At 41.1% G+C, this 14288-nt stretch overlaps 1 long non-coding RNA gene across 6 annotated transcripts; it reads left to right on the plus strand.

The window, feature by feature from the left end:
• Positions 1 to 5148: 5148 nt before the first annotated feature.
• LOC129860781 (uncharacterized) lies at positions 5149 to 12386 on the plus strand. Of its 6 annotated transcripts, none has more exons than XR_008760415.1 (11): positions 5150 to 5256; positions 5526 to 5655; positions 6027 to 6182; positions 6999 to 7066; positions 7559 to 7615; positions 9088 to 9436; positions 9757 to 9812; positions 9919 to 10034; positions 10372 to 10476; positions 10584 to 10754; positions 10882 to 12386. It is a non-coding gene; the product is annotated as an uncharacterized LOC129860781 (long non-coding RNA). The 6 variants fall into 6 exon arrangements; XR_008760413.1 differs by lacking the exon at positions 9757 to 9812 and having other exon boundaries at positions 10882 to 11055; positions 11165 to 12386; XR_008760414.1 differs by having other exon boundaries at positions 5149 to 5256; positions 9088 to 9812.
• The last annotated feature ends 1902 nt before the right edge of the window (positions 12387 to 14288 follow it).

Genomic DNA, 14288 nt, shown 5'->3' on the forward strand with positions numbered 1-14288 from the left:
ACCAGCATGGTCAAATAATAATAATCACAGTAGTTGTCGAGGGTGCAGCAAGTCAGCACCTCAGGAGTAAATGTCAGTTGGCTTTTCATAGCCGATCATTAAGAGTATCTCTACCGCTCCTGCGGTCTCTAGAGAGTTGAAAACAGCAGGTCTGGGACAGGTAGCACATCCGGTGAACAGGTCAGGGTTCCATAGCCGCAGGCAGAACAGTTGAAACTGGAGCAGCAGCACGGCCAGGTGGACTGGGGACAGCAAGGAGTCATCATGCCAGGTAGTCCTGAGGCATGGTCCTCCGAGAGAGAGAAAGAAAGAGAAATAGAGAGAGCATACTTAAATTCACAAAGGACACCGGATAAGACAGGAGAAGTACTCCAGATATAACAAACTGACCCTAGCTCCCGATACATACTGCAGCATAAATACTGGAGGCTGAGACAGGAGGGGTCAGGAGACACTGTGGCCCAATCCGATGATACCCCCGGACAGAGCCAAACAGAAAGGATATAACCCCACCCACTTTGCCAAAGCACAGCCCCCACACCACTAGAGGGATATCTTCAACCACCAACTTACCATCCTGAGACAAGGCCGAGTATAGCCCAAAAAGATCTCCGCCACGGCACAACCCAAGGGGGGGCGCCAACCCAGACAGGAAGATCACGTCAGTGACTCAACCCACTCAAGTGACGCACCCCTCCTAGGGACGGCATGAAAGAGCACCAGTAAGCCAGTGACTCAGCCCCTGTAATAGGGTTAGAGGGAGAGAATCAAAGTGCAGAGAGGGGAACCGGCCAGGCAGAGACAGCAAGGATGGTTCGTTGCTCCAGAGACTTTCCGTTCACCTTCACACTCCTGGGCCAGACTACACTCAATCATATGACCCACTGAAGAGATGAGTCTTCAGTAAAGACTTAAAGGTTGAGACCAAGTCTGCGTCTCTCACATAGGCAGTCAGACCATTCCATAAAAATGGAGATCTATAGGAGAAAGTCCTGCCTCCAGCTGTTTGCTTAGAAATTCTAGGGACAATTAGGAGGCCTGCGTCTTGTGACCGTAGCATATGTGTAGGTATGTACGGCAGGACCAAATCGGAAAGATAGGTAGGAGCAAGCCCATGTAATGCTTTGTAGGTTAGCAGTAAAACCTTGAAATCAGCCCTTGCCTTAACAGGAAGCCAGTGTAGGGAGGCTAGCACTGGAGTAATATGATCAAATTTTGGGGTTCTAGTCAGGATTCTAGCAGCCGTATTTAGCACTAACTGAAGTTTATTTAGTGCTTTATCCGGGTAGCCGGAAAGTAGAGCATTGCAGTAGTCTAACCTAGAAGTAACAAAAGCATGGATTCATTGTTCTGCATCATTTCTGGACAGAACATTTCTGATTTTTGCAATGTTACGTAGATGGAAAAACGCTGTCCTTGAAACAGTCTTGATATGTTCGTCAAAAGAGAGATCAGGGTCCAGAGTAACGCCGAGGTCCTTCACAGTTTTATTTGAGATGACTTTACAACCATCAAGATTAATTGTCAGATTCAACAGAAGATCTCTTTGTTTCTTGGGACCTAGAACAAGCATCTCTGATTTGTCCGAGTTTAAAAGTAGAACGTTTTCAGCCATCCACTTCCTTATGTCTGAAACACAGGCTTCTAGCGAGGGCAATTTTGGGGCTTCACCATGTTTCATTGAAATGTACAGCTGTGTGTCATCTGCATAGCAGTGAAAGTTAACATTATGTTTTCGAATGACATCCCCAAGAGACAAAAATATAGTGTGAAAACAATAGTGGTCCTAAAACGGAACCTTGAGGAACACCGAAATGTACAGTTGATTTGTCAGAGGACAAACCATTCACAGAGACAAACTGATATCTTTCCGACAGATAAGATCTAAACCAGGCCAGAACTTGTCCGTGTAGACCAATTTGGTTTTCCAATCTCTCCAAAAGAATGTGGTGATCGATGGTATCAAAGGCAGCACTAAGGTCTAGGAGCACGAGGACAGATGCAGAGCCTCAGTCTGACGCCATTAAAAGGTCATTTACCACCTTCACAAGTGCAGTCTCAGTGCTATGATGGGGTCTAAAACCAGACTGAAGCATTTCGTATACATTGTTTGTCTTCAGGAAGGCAGTGAGTTGCTGCGCAAAAGATCTTTCATTTTTTTTGAGAGGAATGGAAGATTCGATATAGGCCGATAGTTTTTTATATTTTCTGGGTCAAGGTTTGGCTTTTTCAAGAGAGGTTTTATTACTGCCACTTTTAGTGAGTTTGGTACACATCCGGTGGATAGAGAGCCATTTATTATGTTACAACATAGGAGGGCCAAGCACAGGAAGCAGCTCTTTCTTTCAGTAGTTTAGTTGGAAAAGGGTCCAGTATGCAGCTTGAAGGTTTAGAGGCCATGATTATTTTCATCAATGTGTCAAGAGATATAGTATTTGAAAACTTGAGTCTCTCCCTTGATCCTAGGTCCTGGCAGAGTTGTGCAGACTCAGGCCAACTGAGCTTTGGAGGAAAACGCAGATTTAAAGAGTCCGTAAGTAAAACAGTAGCTATTGTGATTGAGTAGACTGCATAGATTTCATGACTAGAAGCTCAAAAGATTGTAAATGTTAGAAACATATTGTAAATGTTAGCAACACCTCCGCCTTTGCGATATGTTCACTAGTGTAACCAGGAGGTGAGGCCTCATTTAACACAGTAAATTAATCAGGCTTAAGCCATGCTCCAGTCAGGCCAATCACATCAAAATTATGATCAGTGATTAGTTCATTGACTATAACTGCCTTGGAAGTGATGGATCTCACATTAATAAGCCCTTTTTGAGATGTGAGGTATCACAATCTCTTTCAATAATGGCAGGAATGGAGGAGGTCTTTATTCCAGTGAGATTGCTAAGGCGAACACCGCCATGTTTAGTTTTGCCCAATCTAGGTCGAGGCACAGACACGGTCTCAATGGGGATAGCTGAGCTGACTACACTGACTGTGCTAGTGGCAGGCGCCACTAAGCTGGCAGGCTGGCTAACAGCCTGCTGCCTGGCCTGCACCCCATCTCATTGTGGAGCTATGGGAGTAAGAGCCCTGTCTATGTTTGTAGATATGATGAGAGCACCCCTCCAGCTAGGATGGAGTCCGTCACTCCTCAATAGGCCAGGCTTGGTCCTGTTTGTGGGTGAGTTCCAAAAAGAGGGCCAATTATCTACAAATTCTATCTTTTGGGAGGGGCAGAAAACAATTTTCAACCAGAGATTGAGTTGTGAGACTCTTCTGTAGAGCTCATCAATCCCCCTAACTGGGAGGGGGCCAGAGACAACTACTCGATGCCGACACATCTTTCTAGCTGATTTGCATGCTGAAGCTATGTTGCGCTTGGTGACCTCTGACTGATTCATCCTAACATCATTGGTGCCGACGTGGATAACAATATCCCTGTACTCTCTACACTCACCAGTTTTAGCCTTAGCCAGCACCATCTTCAGATTAGCCTTAACGTTGGTAGCCCTGCCCCTGGTAAACAGTGTATGATCGCTGGATGATTCGTTTTAAGTCTAATACTGCGGGTATTGGAGTCGCCAAAGACTAGGGTTTTCAATTTGTCAGAGTTAATGGTGGGAGGCTTCGGCGTCTCAGACCCCGTAACGGGAGGAGTAGAGACCAGAGAAGGCTCGGGCTCTGACTCCGACCCGATGCTTAAATGGGGAGAACCGGTTGAAAGTTTCTGTCGGCTGAATGGGCGACACCAGTTGAGCATTCCAACAGCATTTCCATCCAGATGCCATGAGAAAATTGTCCGGCTGCGGGGACTGTGAGAGAGGATTTATACTACTATCTCTACTACCTGGTGGCACAGACGCTGTTTCATCCTTTCCTGTTGTTTTCTACCCCTCCCAAAATATAAAATGTGTACATAATTGGCCCTCTTTCTGGGACCAAGCCTGCTGAGGGGTGCTCTCATCTAATCTATTTTTATTTTACCTTCATTTAACTAGGCAAGTCACCCTGCCGCCTATGAACATAGACAGGGCTCCAACTCCTCTAGTTCCACAATGAGATAGCCAGCTTAGTGGTGTCTGCCACCAGCACAGTCAGTGTAGTCAGCTATCCCCATTGAGACCGTGTCTGTGCCTCGATCTAGGTTGGGCAAAACTAAACATGGCCTTAGCAATCTCACTGGAACAAAAACCTCCTCCATTCCTGTCATTATTGAAAGAGATTGTGGTGTCTCACATCTCAAAATAGGGCTACTTATAGTCAATGAAATGAACTAATCACTGATCATAATCTTGATGTGATTGGCCTGAATGAAACATGGCTTAAGCCTGATGAATTGACTTTGTTAGATGAGGCCTCTCCCCCTGGTTCAGCCCAACCTCACATTCAATTCGCGCATATATGTACAAAATGTATTTCAGAAGATTTCGTGCATTTTTGTGTGGTTCAAATCATTTGAAAATACACAAATTTATGTGCTACTTAATTCGTGCGAAAGACACTAATTTAACCAGTAGGCAACACACAAGCCTTTGCAACAACCAAAGACGCTATAGCCTGTATTTAATTATTTATTTATTTTACGTTATGAATATATAGATATTTTGTCATTTTTTTATCCCTATTAAAACGTTGTATAAATACTGTTTCCGATTTTTCTGAACAGACTTTTCAGTATAGAATGAATGTAAGCAGTGCATGATGGCGAATGGTGTTTTATTCGGTTGTAGTTCCATGTATTTCTTACAAAAAACAAACGTGTAAACCCTTTTTATTGACCAGAATGTAACTGAAAATACAATAGCAGCCTTGCCATTGTCCATCAATACCAAAATATATATTTTTTTCATATAACATTTTGGGAAACGTATGCAGTCATTGTAGTCTTACATTTTGTTGGCCAACCAAAACGTTAACCCGTACTGAGGCTAGGGTGGAATTGTACTATGAGCTGGCTGAGTGTAAATACATGGCTCTGAGTGTAAGCACCTTTTCACTAGAAACTTTCTTGTGTTCAAATTACCGTCAGTGCGAAATAGCTAGAAAGCTTTCGTATTTCAACTTGGCTGCACCTACGGTTATGGGAACGATAAATCAAGTGCAATACCTGCGTCGACCTATGACGAGCAGCAAAACACCAGAAAGCTTCTAGCCTACCGGAAAGTTACAAGAAGAACAAGAATGATTACCTCATCCGGTCTTGTGACGTTTGTTGTTTATAGATTTTCCGCACACAGCAGATGTCTAGACCCTGGACAGATAACAGGTAGGTCGCAAGTTCGTCCCTTGTTGTCAGAAATACAGCATACATACACATATGTTTTTGTTTGTTAGTGTTTGGTTTAAAAAACGTGTTAAACCAGTAAGGAAGGTTACGTAACTAAGGTGAATAAAGAAAGTTGCATACACAACATAGAATGTGTGGATATTTTTGTTGCATTACTTGCATATATTTGGATATCATTCTCACGTATTATTTTAGCCACCTATACATTAGGCTATATATTCCCCTTTTTCCTCTTTGCATCTTCAAAGAAATACACATTGCCACTCAATCTGTATTCATCTTGTGACTTCTCCTTGGAAGAAGGAGAGAGGGACCCTAAGAGGGACCCTAGGAGGGACGTAAAGGAGTTGATGAAATCCTGTTACGACAGACAATCAGGTGAGAGGAGGTCCTAACTAGTCAATGATCTAAATTGATCGAAACCTGTAGATACTGTAGCCTTTAAGGACTGGAGTTGCACACATGTCATAGAACAACATGAAAAAGAAAGTGACAGACTAATAGTGCATTGTTGGTAAATGGTGACAGACTGACTGATCTGCAAGTAATAATAATAAATATGTATTTGTTATACAAAGTGATTTGTAGATCAGTCAGTCTGCGTGTGGAGGAGGATGAAGACATTTAGTTACGTGCAGGACAGTAAAACACACACATATCAATGACATGCAACTTTTCTCATAGGTGGGAGGTTACTATGTGAAGGAATGTGTTAGGATTGGACCTTGTCTCTTTATGTTTCTTTTGAGATGGTATGGCCTCTGAGGACCCCTAAAACCAACTGGATGAGGCTATTAAAAAGGCAGAACGCTGAGGAGCTCAACCAAGAGAAGGACCCACAAGCCTAAATGGACGAGGCCATTAATGAGGCAAAAGGGCTGGCTGAGGAGCTCAACCCAGAACCGGTAATGTAACCCCTATAGCTCCCATACGTGGACAAATATTCCCAACACAACCCCAACACCACAGCGTTATGATTTATCAATGCTTTTTGTTTGTAAAAGTAGACCCCACATGGCACAAATGTGAATTTAAACGTAGACTCCGTGATATGACCTGAACACGAGCATCAATGATATTGCCCATTCAGCATGAGGCACAAGGGTGCACTTGTTAGCATCCTTGTGAACTTCTACACATTTTAGTTGTGTGAGTGAGACAGAACGTGGGTCTACTGCAGGTGCCTTTCCTCAGCTGACAAATCACTTCACCTTATGTGAAAATAAAATTATTGCTTGTGCTCCATATCTGCACAAGCAAGCCATGCTTGTGGGAGACTATTATTATTATTAATTGGCCAGCCATGATAATTGAAAGGCACTTTTTAGGAAGATAAAAAGACAAACAACGCTCCAGGGATTAGGTTCAGATGGATACAAAGGGATGTGAGAGGACAGATTGTTCCTCAAACCAGGAAGGCAACTACATCCACTTCTCTTGGTATGTTTCATCCCGTCTAGGTGTTTAATTTTAATGGTCCCTGATGTGATTTTTTTCCTTTCAAACATACTGAATCATAGCATATCAAACTTTTGTTGCTGTGCCATAGGCCGGTCTAGTGCCATCTACCCACAGCACATAATACATTACATGCAGGTCTGATCCCACCTTTCCCTTTCTCTGTTGTCTGTCTCTGATGAAAATACATACTTAACGAAAGGAGAGTCAGAACTCCAGCAAATATTTTGAATTAAAAACCTTTTTATTACTAATTCTTTCAGCTCCAAGGGCATATCAAGAGCCAGACTAGTGCAACCTTCTGGGCCAGTCACCGAGGAGGAAGAATCAGGTATTGATGAGCGATTGAATATATTAATCTATACAATTCCTTGTTATTCAGTGGCCTTGTAATTAATTTATTGTATTTTTATTAAATCTGTAATCAGTAGTTGAAACAATAACAAAGCACACTCCCCTCCCCAGTCTTGGTTAAAAGCTGAGTGATGGGGTTGGCGAAATGTAACCACTTTCAATTTATTGACAGAGCTATTATTGCAATAACTTACCATCAATGTTATTAAAATAATAGTTTAACCATGTTTTAAGGCTATACAGTGTTGTTTTACATTTACTTTGTTTGCAAACATTGACTAAAACAAGCTTACAGTTTGGGTTCTGATGGGTTACAACAGTTGAATTAAACTCATGAGGCATTAATAAGTTATAATCTTCTAGAATCAATGGGTATATATATCATTAATATAAATCCAAAAATGGCTTCATCAACTTCTGAATGCCCCTTTAAGTCTAATCCTTTCCTTTTTTGCATATCTTATTTTAGAGACGAGGACCAGTGGATTGGAATCCACTCCAGTTTTCAACATTGATGAAGAAATAGGTATGTTTAAATTGTTTTACTTTCAAAACTGGGGTCATCATGGTATTACTGAATTATACTGCACTACATCTTTATTTTGACAGTGATGCAACATTTTTAAATGTGGCTCAAATCTCCAGAATTTCGGATTTGAGATCAAATGTTTGATATGAGGTTACAGTACAGAATGTCACCTTTTATTTCAGGGTATTTTCGGTCTTTTCTGATTTACCGTTTCGAAATGAAAGCACTATATGTCTAGTTGCAAGTTTTATTAGTCGTATGTACAAGATACTGATGATAACACCATCCAATGAAATGCTTACTTGCAGGTTGCTTGACATTTTAGCATCACTGTCCAAATACTTCTGGCAGAGCTTTTTCCTGCACATTTCCTTTAATATGAAGCAATCTGCCATTCCACATTATGGAATTAGTCTTAGTTGAATTCATTCAAATCCACTATTGGAGTGTTTACACAGTGCCTTTCCTTTTGTAACCACTGTTTGTAATTTTGGAAGCTGGAAGCATTTGCCTTTGAGGAGAGTTTACTCTGTAGTCAAAATACACTGAGTGTACAAAATATTCCTAATATTGAGCTGCACTCCCTTTAGCCCTCAGTTTTGCACTTCAATTCGTCAGGGCATGGACTCTACAAGGTGTCGACAGCGTTCCACAGGGATGCTGGCCCATGTTGACTCAAATGCTTCCCACAGTTGTGTCAAGTTGGCTGGATGTCCTTTGGGTTGTGGACCATTCTTGATATACACGGGGAAATGATGATCGTGGAAAAACCCAGCAGCGTTGCAGTTCTTGACACAAACCGTGGGACCTGGCACCTACTACCATACCCCTTTCAAAAGCACTTAAATATTTTGTCTTGCCCAGTCACCCTCTGAATGGCACATATACACATGTTTTTGCTGTGTGAACGTTTTCAGATGCAGTTGAGTTCATTTTTAGCTTATAATGGAATGAATTATCAACATTGTCAAGTGTCCCACAATCAGTTACTGAAGTTGATTGCTATTTCATGTCATATATTTAATGTATTTCACATATCCTTTCAAGGACTGATTACAAAGGATTCTTTGATGGTGTATTTATCTGCAAGGATGAGGATGTGTCTGACTTTGTAAACTATGTCCATACAAAGACTAAACATGTACGTTTCCTGTGTATTTTCTAATCTGTGAAATAGGACTGGCCTCGGGCCATCTGACCCAAAGGCAGACTCGTTATACACTATTCCAATAAAAACATATCATTTTGGAGAGATGGTAATCCTCTCTCTTCAAGTCCAGGGTCGTTACACCACTCCCTCTGTTCAGAAATGCAACACACTTTACAAGTGCTTGTTTTTTACAGTCAATCTCCAACTTCTGATCTCAGCTCAGCGCCCTCAGCTAGATTTTAAAAACCTAACCACTGTCCCTTCAACACTCCCCCCCCCAATTCTTTTTCTACCTATACTCTTCTACTTCCTTGTCTAGGGTTATGGAAAAGGGGTATGTGGAGCATCCCAGTGGACAGCAGCTAAAGAGTCGTCAAGGAAAACAAACGACAAACTTGATGAAGAGGGACTCGAAGTTGCCGTCTGCTGCCACAGAATACTTCTAAGGAGCCTCAACATGATGCGTGGAGAGATATTTGCGTACCCACTTCTTGCAGAAGGAATTGTATGGCAGCAGGAACATACAATTCATAAGTACGGATGTGATCTGCAAATTTTGGCCATACCTGACCAAAGTTGCCCTTCATTGTCCAGAGCTCACCACTCTTCTAGACATGAAGCCACTTCTTTCTGTCATGCATGCAAAGGCACATCGTTTGAAATGCGCGGTAAGTTTTTCTTTATTAAACTGTTCAACGAGAATTTCCAGCTTCAGTCCTTTACAAGGCTTCCCATTTAGATGTTTGTTATTCACATAATTGCAATATTAAGTCAATATTTTTTTTAATGTAAATTAAGATTAAGTGGGGAGGGCGGAATCAGGAAATAGCTGGCACAGCTCTGGGTGGAACAAGGGAACAGCTTATTGTCGAAGGCTGCAATCTGTTCCAAGCAAATGTCCAAAGGAGGTAAACAATTAGTTTAAGGTTGTTCTATTCAGCTATGTTAATACTTATCTGGAATAAGGAGTTCTATTTGGCTTTTCTAGCAAGAACAGACATGCTAACCATCCAGGCCATGGGGTGGAACAGAAGATACTTGAAGGTGTATTGTGTGGATCAATACATTTATTTTAGAAGTATTATGTCTATGCATTTAATTTATTTTAAAACAATTAATTATTCTGTTTTGTTTTTGTCATAATTCTCAGACAACAGCAAATCCAGGAGGAGACCCAGACTCTCAAAAACTTTCAGAGTGATTTGGGTGTAGGCGATGAGACTCTGTACAACTGGACAACGGAAGTTCAGCAATGGGCTAATACAGGTAAATGAATACAAAAACTAAATAATCCTAAATGTAACTCTCCTGGACTGTCACCTTAACGTAGTGGAGAGGCTTGCGTACTCCAATGACCCTGAGAGCTAACCCTTAGAGGGTGTTTTCCACCGGCAGGTGCAATCAAGCCAGACAGGTGGAAGGGTAGGAGGCAGACAAAACATTCCCTGTTTCTCCTGGTTGGGGCTCACTCACCCCCCACATAACAAATCATTTGTTACAGAAACCTTCACAGGCCCTATGTTCCTCCAGGAAGTGAGTGCAACTACTCCGTTGGAGATACGTTGGAGATACGTTGTTAATTTATAGATTTATTGTATTTCAGAGGAAACAAATATGAACATGGATGGTCCCCAGGTACTACAGAGAACAATTTAAGTCCTTTTTCTTAGCATCAAACAAAGGAAACAGAACCTCTACCGTCAGACAGGTTTGTTAAATTTCATGAATATTGAATTGCACTCACTTCATTTCTCTTTCATTTCAAAGCCATGCAATTTAACAAATAATTCCATTCTCCTTTTGTTTTGATGACAGATGGATGCAAGAAAAGACACCCTCTGCGCAGAAAGATATTGGTAGAAAAGGCCAAATTGACAGCTACCATAGAGGAGTACAACACCCTTGTACCAGATTCAGCAATACGATCTGCAGATGAGATCCTTTCCGCAGACCTTCATGCATGGCCTTGGGAGCTGAATGGACAAAGTAAGTAGTATGTTTGTGTGTCACAATAACTATGTTTCTGTTTTGCTATCTGTGTTTGTTCAGTTGCGCAAACACAGACAGCACTGCCACAGTTACAAATACACATTGCATTCTTATGAATTTACAGCTGACCTACTCACAAATAAAATAGCCTTTGGCCGTGTGATGCTCCTGAGACGGCTGAAGGAGGAGGAGTTAATTGTCCTAAAGGAAGTCAAGCAGCACTGGGAAAGCCTAAAGAAGGAATCGGACAATGTGCAAGACCTTGCTTCATATGTGGTACTTGACCTAAGCAGGCAAAGTAGGGGAACTTTCATTAATATGTACAATTGATGATGGCACCCTGTAATTGCTATTGTATTTAAGGAATATTTCATTGTATTTACCCACATTACAATTGTTGGTGTTAGGCTGGCAATTGAATCAGTCGAGAAGCTGGGCGCAAAGGTCAAAGCTGGGCGCAGAGGACAGTCAGCAGCCTCCGAAGACACCAAGCCTCTGTCAAACTGATATACAGCAAAGCTATGAGCCAAGACACCTCCCTCCTAGAAAATAACTTCATAGGTGACCTCCTGGAAGAGGACCTAGATGACATCTATGAAAGCATCCACTACAGCTCTGATGACGAGGAATCTAATCACAGACTGACGGTGTTCGTTTGGGTGGGTGCAGTTTGCACTGAGTGAAAAGTGATTCCATTTGTTTTGCATATGTGCTTTATCTGCCTTCCCAAGGAAAAATAGATTGAACATTTTATGGAAAATAAACTTTTATGTTTCTTCCTTGTTGACAATGTGATCATGTGGCACAGATTTGAGAAGGGCGCTCGTCTGTTACTGCTTTTGCCCTGGTACACGACCAGGTCCAATGCACCCCTTTAAATGGCCAAGCTGAGGTTGCTACATCCACTTTTGGATTCTTGAAGAATATAATTTATAAATGCCTCATGAACATAGTTCAACTGCCGTACCCCATCAGATCCCAAAATATATATTTTGTTCTACTCCAATGTTTGTAAACAAAGTAAATGTAAACATACACGAGCATGTGTCAAAATCATTCCACGGGTGAGCCGAGTGTCTGTGGGTTTTCGCTCCTCCCATGATTGATGAATTAAGGTCACTAATTAGTAAGGAACTCCCCTCACCTGGTTGTCTAGGTCTTAATTGAAAGGAAAAAACAAAAACCAGCAGACACTAGGCCACAGGTGTCAAACTCATTCCACGGGGCCGAGTGTCTGCGGGTTTTCGCTCCTCCCTTATACTTGATTGATGAATTAACATCACTAATTAGTTAGGAACTCCCCACACCTGGTTGTCTAGGGCTTTATTGAAAGGAAAAACCAAAAACCTGCAGACACTAGGCCCTCCGTGGAATGAGTTTGACACCCCTGCACTAGGCTCTCCATGGAATGAGATTAACACCACTGGAATATAGCCTCGAAACATGGTTTAAACTATGGTTACATTTCTTCAGCCCCATCCCTCTGCTTTTTACAGAACCATTGGCGGGGAGAACAATTTATTGTTTCACCTGGTGATTTCCGATTTAAACATTGTTAAACTGTAATGTACTGTGCTTGTGCGTGCTTATTAGTTTAGTTAATAAAAAACTATCCTTGTCTTCAAGTAATCATTTGCATCCTGATGGAGCTACATCAGTACATTAGTCATGGGCTGTTAAGTCAACGATTCCTTATGTATGTATGAGATGTACAAATGCTTAACTAGTGCTGAGTACTTTGACCAGTTACTTCTTTACTCTCAAGTAGTTTTCGAGAGGGCTACTTGACTTGTACTTGAGTACAATAACTGACTCCCATCAGCTGCAGATGAAACAGGTTCGTTGAAAAATAATGTTGCCTAGAATCTACAGGCACTCGCAATTAATCATCAAAAGTATGGACAAAGAATGATTGAAGTGATTGTTGTATTTTATTATGCTGACCCATGACATCTTTTGGGAAGAATAATGCATAGCCCTTGTGTGTTATTAAGCTGCAAACTTGGAAATGTTCCTATTGAAATGGGGGTTGTCCCATACTGAACAGGCCAGTTGCAAGTGAAATAATCTTAACGCTACTATTAGCAACACCGTATTATTATTAAAATTAGATGATTAAAAAAAATATATATATATGCAGGCAGGCAGGTCTTCGGTTTGGTCGTTCAGTCAGTTTGTTTTGGTTATGTGCGTCGCAATGCCCGTGACGTAATAGACTATGTTTCTGAATTTTCTGATTACATTTTGTCGTAAACATTGTCGGATTCTATTAAATAATTAATGTAACAGATAAATTCTTACGTTACAGTAACGGGAAAAGTTGTGAACTACAAATGTAGTAAATCATCAAAGTTTGGGTAAAAGTCAACTGTTGGTGGCGCTACTGAGCACCCCATGGCCACCAGGGGTATGGGATTGCATAATTATGTCTAATTCATGCATAGGATTATTTGTGCCAAGCCATAAGACTGAGCTACAAAAAACAACAAAAACATATTTTTGGGGACTCTATGACCAGAGTTGACCTCTTACAAAATGTTTTCTAGGGGTGTATAAAGGTTCATGGCAGAAAACATGTATAGAATTGCTTATATAAACATTGTTACATCGATATTGACGCGTCTAGAAGTTCAAAAATAGACATTCAACAGTCTGTGGTCTTTCAACCCCAATACCCATTACCCACATGGCCTTATAACCGCACCTCTATTGCCATGGTCCTCGGCACATCATATTCCTGATAAGCAACAATGATGAACATTAATTTTCACGGCCTACTCAAAAAAAGCAGTTGTGAAATTATTTGGCTTTCACCTTCATTACATATTTTCCGTGGACAACTAGCCTAGAGACCAAGCAGGTAGACGCTAAACATGCTGCATGCCAATATGACTCAGGAGTAGGCCTATATCCAACATAAAAAATGCAGGTAAAGTAATATGTAATAGCATTATATATACTGTATATATAATCCATATATATGTAAGCTATGTTGATATACACATAGTCCTATGTATTATAATATATAGCCTAGCTGCGCCTAGCCTACGGGCCTATAATAAACTTTGATATGAATTGCGAAGTTCAAGGTCAGTTGGCCAAAATGCTTTCAAAATGCAACATTCTCATAACTTTTGATTATTATTTTCTCATTCCTCATAAGACATTTACTAAGTACTAAAGTTGATCAGTCCAATCCACTGCTCATAACAAATGTATCAACATTGTGCTATGTGCCTCGGCCTCTGGTCAAAAGTAGGGCACTTTCAATGGAATATGGTGGCATTTTGAAAGAAATGATCCAGTACCTTTATCCATTGAACTAACATTCTTCCAGTAGAAAGACAGAAGGAAAAAAGTTACCTTTAAGTCTCAGATTTGCATTACTTTGTTCCAAACAGAATGTTGTAGCTTTACTATATTGGAAAAGGCACAGGTAAAATGAAGAACCGTGGACGTTAACCTGTGCACCTTTTCTAATAGTGTGCCGGCATTTAATTTCAGGACCAGGGACAGCTACTGTTAGCTCAT

Source organism: Salvelinus fontinalis, chromosome 1, assembly GCF_029448725.1.
Source record: "Salvelinus fontinalis isolate EN_2023a chromosome 1, ASM2944872v1, whole genome shotgun sequence".
Classification (NCBI taxonomy): Eukaryota; Metazoa; Chordata; class Actinopteri; order Salmoniformes; family Salmonidae; genus Salvelinus; species Salvelinus fontinalis.